Source organism: Saimiri boliviensis, chromosome 11, assembly GCF_048565385.1.
Source record: "Saimiri boliviensis isolate mSaiBol1 chromosome 11, mSaiBol1.pri, whole genome shotgun sequence".
Lineage (NCBI taxonomy): Eukaryota > Metazoa > Chordata > Mammalia > Primates > Cebidae > Saimiri > Saimiri boliviensis.
Window position 1 is genome coordinate 54866147 of NC_133459.1, and position 9115 is coordinate 54875261.

Consider the following 9115-nt stretch of genomic DNA (forward strand, 5'->3'; position numbering starts at 1 on the left):
AGGCCAGTGCTCACCTCATCTCCTGACACTGCACCTCCTCAAGACTCTCTCCCCAAACTCTGCACGTCTTTGGCTGCAAACGGGCCACGTTTCTCGCTAACAGCTCAATTATCCTGGAGTGAGCACTCCCCTCCAGGAAGCCAGTTTACGGGACACTAAAATCTCTTACTAATGACCTATATTCCTCACATCTAAACTGGAGCTTGGCCATGTACTCCAAGCAACTCCTTGCAGGAGTCGCGAAGCTTTTGCCTGGGGAATAACCAAAGCCAAATATTTTCAGAGGCAGGAAAACCCCTAGGGTCCCATTCCTCGGCTCCTCCTCAGCCCTCAAGAAGGTTGTTCTGATGTCAGTGGAAGATGTTAAGATACTTTCTTTTCTTTCTGAAACCTTCAGAGATGATAACCCGGTAAGCCTGGGGCCACCATCACCTCCTCATCACCCCATCCCATATTCATTCTTCAGATGACAAACTGTAGGATGGGAAATATCTCTATCCAAACCTCTTGTTAAACCAATGGGGAAACTGAGGTCAGCAAGAAGACTGGGTCATGCTCCAAAGCACACAGTAGGGCCAGCAATGGCCAGAGGCAAGGCTGGGAACCAGATCTGTCCACTCTGAATTCTAGCTCTTTCTACCACCCCTCAGAGGGTCCTCAAAGCACCCTGTTTGTCTAGAGTACATAGTTCTTTTTAAAGTGTTTTGTATAATTCTTAAAATCCCAAAGAGTTGTAGACAGCCTTTGTAGAAATGCAGAAAAACAGTTCGGGGAATAATTTGTCTCTTTCTTCTCTTACTTAACTTGTTGATCTCAGGATGACAAGGCCAGTGATCAGTCGGTCTTCTTCCTTCCCCCTGGAGGCTCGAAGGAGGTAAATATAGGACATGTCAATGAGTTCGGTGAACTGATGTTTGTGAAGTCCTTCAGCTGACGCAGTGTGTTCATGTGACATTTTCGACATCCCTGTGAGGTAAGCATATGCCTATTGCAAGGGAGGCCATGTGGCCACTAGACATTGGAGTGAGGTCAACCTGGGGCTGGATCCCAGCCTCAATACACACAAGCCATGTGAGCTCAAAGTTACTTATCTCTACTTTCTTCATTTATAAAATGGTCAATATATACACCTTGCAAAGACATTGGGCATATTGAATAGGGTGAGGCGTCCGGGACTTTGTAGCACTCAGTAAATTTTAGTAGACATTATCTCTGTACTTTCCTTTACCAGGGAGCACATTACAAAAAAAAAAAAAAAAAAGTGGTTAACCCCTGGGGTTTGTTATCCCAATAGAGGCAGAAGGTATAAATTAGCATCAAAAGGGCTTTGATAGACTCCAGATGACAAAGCCATAGTGGGAGCTAGTATGCTCAGGACTGGCTCAGTACTCTGGTTAATCTAATCAGAGTGAAGCCAAGTCTTGTGTGGGAGCTAAAGGGAAGATGTACTATTTTTCCCTCTAGATATGAACCTGAAGAATGCAGGCCTGAGCTATGTGGAAATTGAGACTGAAGCCAACATGGAAGAAAGGAGGCCTGAGAGAGGGAGAGAGATCATGTGAGACTCCTCCAGCAAGCCCCAGCCCGGGATCTTGAAACTGTAGGAACTGATACATTGCTCTGCAGAGCAGAGGTGTGGGTTGTCTATCAGTTGCTAGTGAAAGAGTCCCAGTCGCTTCAAGGGTTGTTGAAGGAGCCAAAGAGGTGCTCGCCTGCTCTGGATGAAGAGGGTTGGTGAGCAGTGGGAATGACATGCACAAGACCTTTCAGAAGGGCTGTGGAAATGTTCTATTTCTTCAGCTGGATAGTGGGCATACCATGTTGCTTATGCTATTCTTCATGCTTTGAATGTATAACATATATATATACATAGAATTCTACCTAAGAAATGTAGCTTGGAACAACTTTTCTAGAAACAATTTGGCAATACCTATCCATTTAAAACACACAAATCTTTCAGCCCTAAAATTCCTCTTCTTATCCTAAGAGAATATTAAAATTCACACGAAGATTTTTAATCCATAGTGTTTATAGTTTCCAAAGAAATTTTGAGTTTTGTCAATAAAGAATTGAGTAAATTTTGATAAATCCTTGCAATGGGCTATTATGAATATTATGCTATTAAAAAGGATATGGTAGACTTTTTTAGGCATTGATGGGAAAATATCCATAACACAAATTTAATCAGAGGGCAGGAGGACTATGTATCATTTAGAGATTGCATCCAAGTACAAGTCATAGAAGACCTGACGTCAATGACTTAAAATCACAGACGATTATTCTCCAGTGATAAGGAAGGCCTGAGGAAGGGCAATCGGGGCTGGCACAGCTATTCTATTAAGTTATCAAAGTTGTTGGTAACGTAATGATTCCCTCCTCAGGGTCACTTGATGGCTTAAGATGATTGCTTCACATCTGTTCTGCAGTCCAGAAGAAAGAGGGCAGAAAAAAGCATAAAAAGACATACTTCTCATCCAAGTCAATGCCTCGTAAGCTACCTCCACGGTGCTGCATAATGCGTCTTCTGTCCTGTCAATGGCAAAAGTTAACCACATAGACGTATCTAGCTGAAGTGGAGGCCAGGACCTATTGTCTTTATTCTAGGTGGCAACATATTCAGCTAGAAGTCAAGACTGCACTAAGGGTGTGTGTGTGTGTGTGTGTGTGTGTGTAGAATGCAATTCAACATATATGCTTATATGAGTAGAGAATAAAATCTAAAAGCATATACACATAAAAGATGGTTCTATCTAGGAAGTCAAATTAGAGGGTATTCTTTCACTTTCTATTTCATAGCACAGTGAATTAATAAAATTATTTTTTGGCCAGGTGTGGTGGCTCATGCCTGAATCCAAGCACTTTGAGAGGCTGAGGCAGGGGGATCACTTGAGGTTAGAAATTCGAGAACAGCCTGGCCAACATGGTGAAACTCCATCTCTACTAAAAACACAAAAATCAGCTGGACCTGGTGGTGCACGCCTGTAATCCCAGCTACACTAGAGGCTAAGGCAGGAGAATCGCTTGAACCTGGGAGGCAGAGGTTGCAGTGAGCTGGGATTGTACTACTGCACTCCAGCCTGGACTACAGAGCATGACTCTGTCTTGAAAATATACATATATATTTCAACCAATTTTTATTTTACTTTATTTTTAGAACCAGAAAAAAAAATAAAGCTATCTCAATTTTGAAGAAAAAAGAGATCGTGGTGATTAAAAAAAAAAAAAGTTCTATAATGTAAACCAAAGTGCATTATGTAATTAGCAGCAATATTTTATGCCAGGGTTTGAGTGTGTGTGTGTGTGTGTATATATATATATATATATATATATATATATATATATATATACATATAATTCAATTATTAAACATTCTTAGTCTTCAGAGTGTGGTAGACATTAAGTAAGGACAAGACCAAACCTCTTTTCTAATCTAAAGAAAGTAGTCCATTGGCAATACTCTTATCATGATTCTCTGAAGACTTTTTCTAAAATAAACATGTGATCTCTCTATGAAGATTCATTCAATGAACATTAATTGAGTCTCCATCTGGGCCAGGCAATGTATTAGGCCCTTTCTATCTTTTCTTATTTAATTTGGGGGGGGGGGGAATGCTATTGGGCAGATACTATTGCCCCATATTATAGATGAGGAAACCAAGGCTCAGAGTGGTGAAACTAGTCACTTGGCCAAGTTCAGCTCCACACTAGATCTATCTGACTTCAAAGCCTATGGGGAATGCATTTCGGCTGAATCAGCCCAACCCATTCTCTGGAAGCCAAGGCTGATAAATGATAAATAATCTTCACTCGAGTTTCCACGTCTCATACCTTAGGAGCCTCAGAGTCTGAGTTTTTCTAAAATTAGGTCGATCGCTTCCTTCCTTACCTCGAGCCAGTTTTAAGTATAGGCTCTCTTATCCATCTTCTTGCTCTGTGCTGTTTCCTCTGCACTCCATGGTCCATCAGATCCCAGCAGTATTTTTCCTATTGCCTTTTAAACTTCCTTTGGGAGTCTGATTTGTTACTCATTTTGGACCCACTGTACCGGGAACTTGGCTGTGGTTCTTCGTCCCTGTCAGCTCTGACGTAAGTTAGGAAAAGCCTCCCAGGTTTTAGTCATCCCTGCTCTGGGATGTCATACAGCCCCTAGAAGGTGACCTCCAGTTAATTTCCTGGAGGCAGCAGGTATGCAGATTTGGACTTGAATCTTAGCTGTGCCGTATATCTGAGTCTTAGTTTCCTTGTTTCTAAAATGCAGGTGAGAATACATCTTTTCCAGGCCAAACGTGAGCTTTATGAGATAATCTAAGTATTTTTATAACCTGGAACCTGGGAATTGTTTAATAACTTTTAATCACTTTTATTATTTAGCTTCTTTCCAGTTTTCTTGACTGAAAAAGCCCCAAATATTTATTTTGTAGCTAGTGAACATTAACATCGATTATAATTATGACTACAACTATCTAGCATAATAATTAAATGCACAAGCTCTTAGCATAGACTTCCTGAGTTCAAATCTCAGCTCTGCCACTTAGTAATCATGTGACTTCAGGCATTTGCTTAAACCCTCCAAATTGTTTCAACTGCAAAATGAGTGTTGCGATGCGCCGACCAGATGGGTGAGCAGTCAGAATTATAATCTGACTTGGGTCTTGCTCATTATAATCACTCCATTTGTGTGAGCTATTATCAGGACTGCCACCATGCAATGAGCTCTTTTAAATGGCAGGCCCTCTGCTAAATTCTCAGGCATTCTCCTATTTTCACAGTCAGTTATATCATTGCCACCTTTGAGCAGGGGAAACTGATTCATAGTGGGAAGCAGACTTGCCTCAAATCCCACAGCTAATAGAAGGAAGAGGCTGGATTCATGTCAGCCATGTCAACACCAGAGTCCCTTTTCCACTACACCATTAGATTATCTCTCCCAACTTCCAGCTCATTCTCCAGTGAGCCCCGTTGGCTCCTTCGCGACTTCCTATCCTGATATCCAGGGACATGTCCACATTAATCTTGGTTTCCTTTGCTATTTATGTTGTTACCTTGCCCATGCTTTTTCACGAGGCTTGATTAGTCAGAAATTGTGTATCAGTGGTAATGACCCTAATGGAAATCTTCCGGAACTCCCACCAACCCTTCCCTGATCTCAGCTCATGAATAATAGACTCCTTATCTGCGGGCAGAATACAGCCTATTGTTGGAGTATAAAGGAACGGCGACCAGGTTAGAAGGCCTCCGTACAAGGTGTGAGCCTCAAGGACCTGCTGAGTAAGCTGGTGAATGCATGGCCTTTGGAAAACAGGATGGTGCCAGCCCAAATTGCTGACAGGTCAGCCCAGCTTGCTGTGAATGGAGTCTTCTAGGAGCAGGGATGCATTGCAGCCACGTAGAGCAAGAACTCCTGACCCACTGCTTTCTCCATTCATGGGGGTGCATCCTGGAGTAACTGACCCCTAGGAACATATCTTAGATGCTCAGGGCCAAGAGGACCTTCAACTTTATCTAGTCCAACCTCCACAGACAGGAAGAGGTGTCTCAGGATTTCACTAGCTCCAAAGAAATGCCAGAGCTGCTGTTTTGCCCCCAAACACCAGAAAACACCTGCCCTTTAAAACAAAATAAAGAGGCAAAAAGAGAACGAAAAGGAAACCAAAATCTAGACGTTGTCCTAAAAATCTCCTTTTCTCTGAGAACTGCACTTTATTCTTCAAAGCCCCTTTTCCTTTAAGACCATAAGCTCTTCTGGAGGTTTGAGATGGAGGAGGACAGAGTGATGCTAAATCTACCAACAACCGCAGCCCTTTCTATCAGCCATTTAATGAGAAACACGTGGAAGTGGAGGGGAATGAAGACACGGATGGGCAGAGTTCAAGAGGTTCCTCCCACTTCTGGTGTAGAGGGAGATTTGCTGTGTATCCCAAACACCCCAGCGTTCCTAGCCAGAAGTAGCAGAGAGCAGAAGGCCCAGCACAGCTGGTCTGAAAAGGTACCAAAGGCCTCTCTCAGTCTGACAGTGTCTATGATATCAGACCTATCTGTCCCTGTTGCTTAACAATCTACGGTCTGCCCTGAGCCTTTGTGCCCACTTCAAGGGTACGGATTCAACCCCCAGAGGTCAAGGTCAGATCCAGGAGCTACAATCAGCCCCATCCCTGTGTGAAAAAATGCCTTTCAAGCTTACAAAGCATTTTGGGGTATAATATCTCAAAACTGGTTTAAAATTAAAGACACTCATCATGCTAAGCCTGTTTCCATTCCTGTGTTTTCAGTAAACCACACTGATTTTCACCTGTCATTCAGCTAGAAAAAAACTGAGTATCTTTAGTCTACTTCTGTGTCATTCCCATATTCAAATGATGAGCAAAGGCATTGACTCTACTTGAGAAATGTCTTCCCACTATCACTCCCTAATATCACTTCCTGTAATCTCCCTAGTTCAGGCCTCATCCTCTCTCTCTCGGCCTTCTCATTGCAGCCAGCTCTGCTCCCCTTGCCAACCTTCCTTACCTGTTACCGTGATCTTCCTGCAACAATTAACCTGGTCAAACAAGTCTCTGCTCAAATTGTTGGATCACTATTTCCAATGGGATATGTCCAAACTCTTTATCAGCGAACACAAGGCCCTGCATCATTCAATTATCCTCTCCTCATTCCCAGCCACTTTTGCCTTTCATTTTTCTCTCCTGCAGCTCTGACTTGCTTGTAGTTAAAAGCAAGCAGAGTAGAGATGGGATAGAGTTCAGGATAGAGCTTGTAGGTAAAAGCAAGTTTGAGCCATGGGAGAGAAACCATTTATCACCCCCATTCATTGCCTCATGCTATTTCCATTCCCTGGAAATGCCTCCCTTTTCTCACCATCTCACACCCTGTTGCTCTGCGCAGCTCCTACTTATCCTTTGAGGCTCAGCACAGCATCACTTCCTTGAGGAAGCTTTGCTCGACCTCTGTCATCCCACCCCACCCCACCTGGTTGGTGTAGGTGTCTTTTCCCACTGTCCTCTATTGCTGCACTGTGCACTAAGAGCAATAGCCACCTGTCCATGGGCATCTGTTCCCATTTGACTGTGAGCTCCTCAAGGACCAGGGCTCTGTTTCACTCATCACTATATCACCTGCTGCTATCCAAAGTCCTGGTAAAAGGAAAAATTAAATAAACATTGAATAAGCAAGTGAATGAATGGTTGATAGACTTGGTGTAACTTATGAGGGAAAGTGAAGAGTCTAGGATAACTTGAGGTTTGAGGATACAGTGAGTAGCTGGATATGAATGCTTTTCTTTTCTTTCTTTCTTTCTTTTTTTTTTTTTTGAGATGGAGTCCCGCTTTGTTGCCCAGGCTGGAATGCAATGGTGTGATCTAGGCTCTCTGTAACCTCTGCCTCCCAGGTTCCAGCGATTCTCATGCCTCAGCTGCCCAAGTAGCTGAGATTACAGGCACTTGCCACCAGGCCCAGCTAATTTTTTTTTTTTTTTTTTTTTTTTTTTGTATTTTCAGTAGAGATGGGATTTCACAATGTTGGCCAGGCTGGTCTCGAACTCCTGACCTCAGGTGATCCATCCGCCTTGGCCTCCCAAAGTGGTGGGTTTATAGGTGTGAGCCACCATGCCTGGCCATGAATGCTTTTCATAAGCATGGGAAGTAGAGAATGCACGAAAGTTTAGGGAGCAGATGGCCACCCCTATAAGGTAGAGATGTCCACTAGCTGGATCTATAACTCCAGATGTGTATCTGGAGTTCAGGATAGAGTTCATCGGCATGAAAGATATCATTTGGGGTATTACTGCAGTGGAAAAATTCCTAGAGAGGGGTCTAGAGTAAGAAAAACCATGGAAGGAACCCTGAGGAACATTGGCATTAAAGAGTGGGCAGAGAAAGACAGTCTCATGCAAACCACAGAGGGGTAGCATCCAGAGAGATCAGAGCTGCTCCGTCCAGTGGAGTGCACTCCAAACCACGGGAGGAACGTATTCCAAAAAGTGACCAGTGTTTCCAAATGCAGCTGTCATGGCCACCCTTCTTCAGTGATGGGCAAGACCTCATCCCCTCGCACTGTGGGTTCCAGCCTGTCTGCATGGCTTAGGGTTCCCTGAACAGGCCATTCACCATTCACCCTCCCTTACCTTTGCTTAGTCATTCCCTCTGCCTGCAAGGTCCACACCTACACACCCCCAAATTGTCATCATCTAGAAACACCATTTGAGCTTTTCCTCCTGTAAATCCTTCCTAACCTGCCCCCACCCAGTGGTGAGTTGACCACCCCCCTCCTCTAGACCTCCACTTTTCTATGAACTTGGCTCTTAGGCATCACCTGTAATAATACAGTTTTGTTTTCATGCCGATCTTCTCCACAAATTTGAGTTCTCTGGGGGCACAGCTTGCCTTATTTGTCTCCGCAATGCCAAGACCAGACACAGGGTCTGCCATAAAGTCAGAAGCCTATATATTTTACTGAGAGAGAAAGAAAGAATAAAAGACTTTGCACACCAAAGTCACTCAGAGAACAAATTAATAGAAGTGCACGACTCAAAATCTGATTCATCGACAGTGCTTTTCTGTTGGTTCTTGGTTAACTGAGGTTCCTTGGAAATCCCTGAGTTAATATTATACAAGATGCATTAAGTGGCTTTTGCCCTGGCCTCTGTGAGTTCCTGAATGTAGTTGCAAATGAACTAATGTGGGTGGGAGGGAGCACCTTCGGGGGTTATATAGAAACATCCGCTTGTGTTGAGGCTGCCAAACTGCTTTTCCCTTGCCCCCACTGCACCAAGGGTGTCTCATAAATGTTAAATAATCATAATGACCATGCTCAAGGGGGTGTCAGTGGTCATAAAAGCTAGTTTTTATGGACGCTTCCCTGCGTCTCCTGGTGGGTGGTTAGAAATTGAGCAGGACTGATGGCCAGAGGTCTCCATACAGGCTGCATCTGAGAGACCTATAAGTTTGGGTGGCAAGAAAGAGCTCCAATCACAGGCTAGGATACTCAACTATTGATTGATAGAGGAAGGCCACCCACACCGCGCCTTCTGGAATCCATTGGTGAGTCACGGGCCAAGGGATTATGTGTTCAATATGGGCCATTGGGCCTGATACCAAGGCATTTCCTGCTTACAGCTTAA

At 43.7% G+C, this 9115-nt stretch overlaps 1 long non-coding RNA gene across 1 annotated transcript; it reads left to right on the top strand.

Annotated features, from left to right (window-relative positions):
- Positions 1 to 376: 376 nt before the first annotated feature.
- LOC141580401 (uncharacterized) lies at positions 377 to 1956 on the top strand. The gene is made up of 3 exons (XR_012512604.1): positions 377 to 410; positions 818 to 973; positions 1465 to 1956. It is a non-coding gene; the product is annotated as an uncharacterized LOC141580401 (long non-coding RNA).
- The last annotated feature ends 7159 nt before the right edge of the window (positions 1957 to 9115 follow it).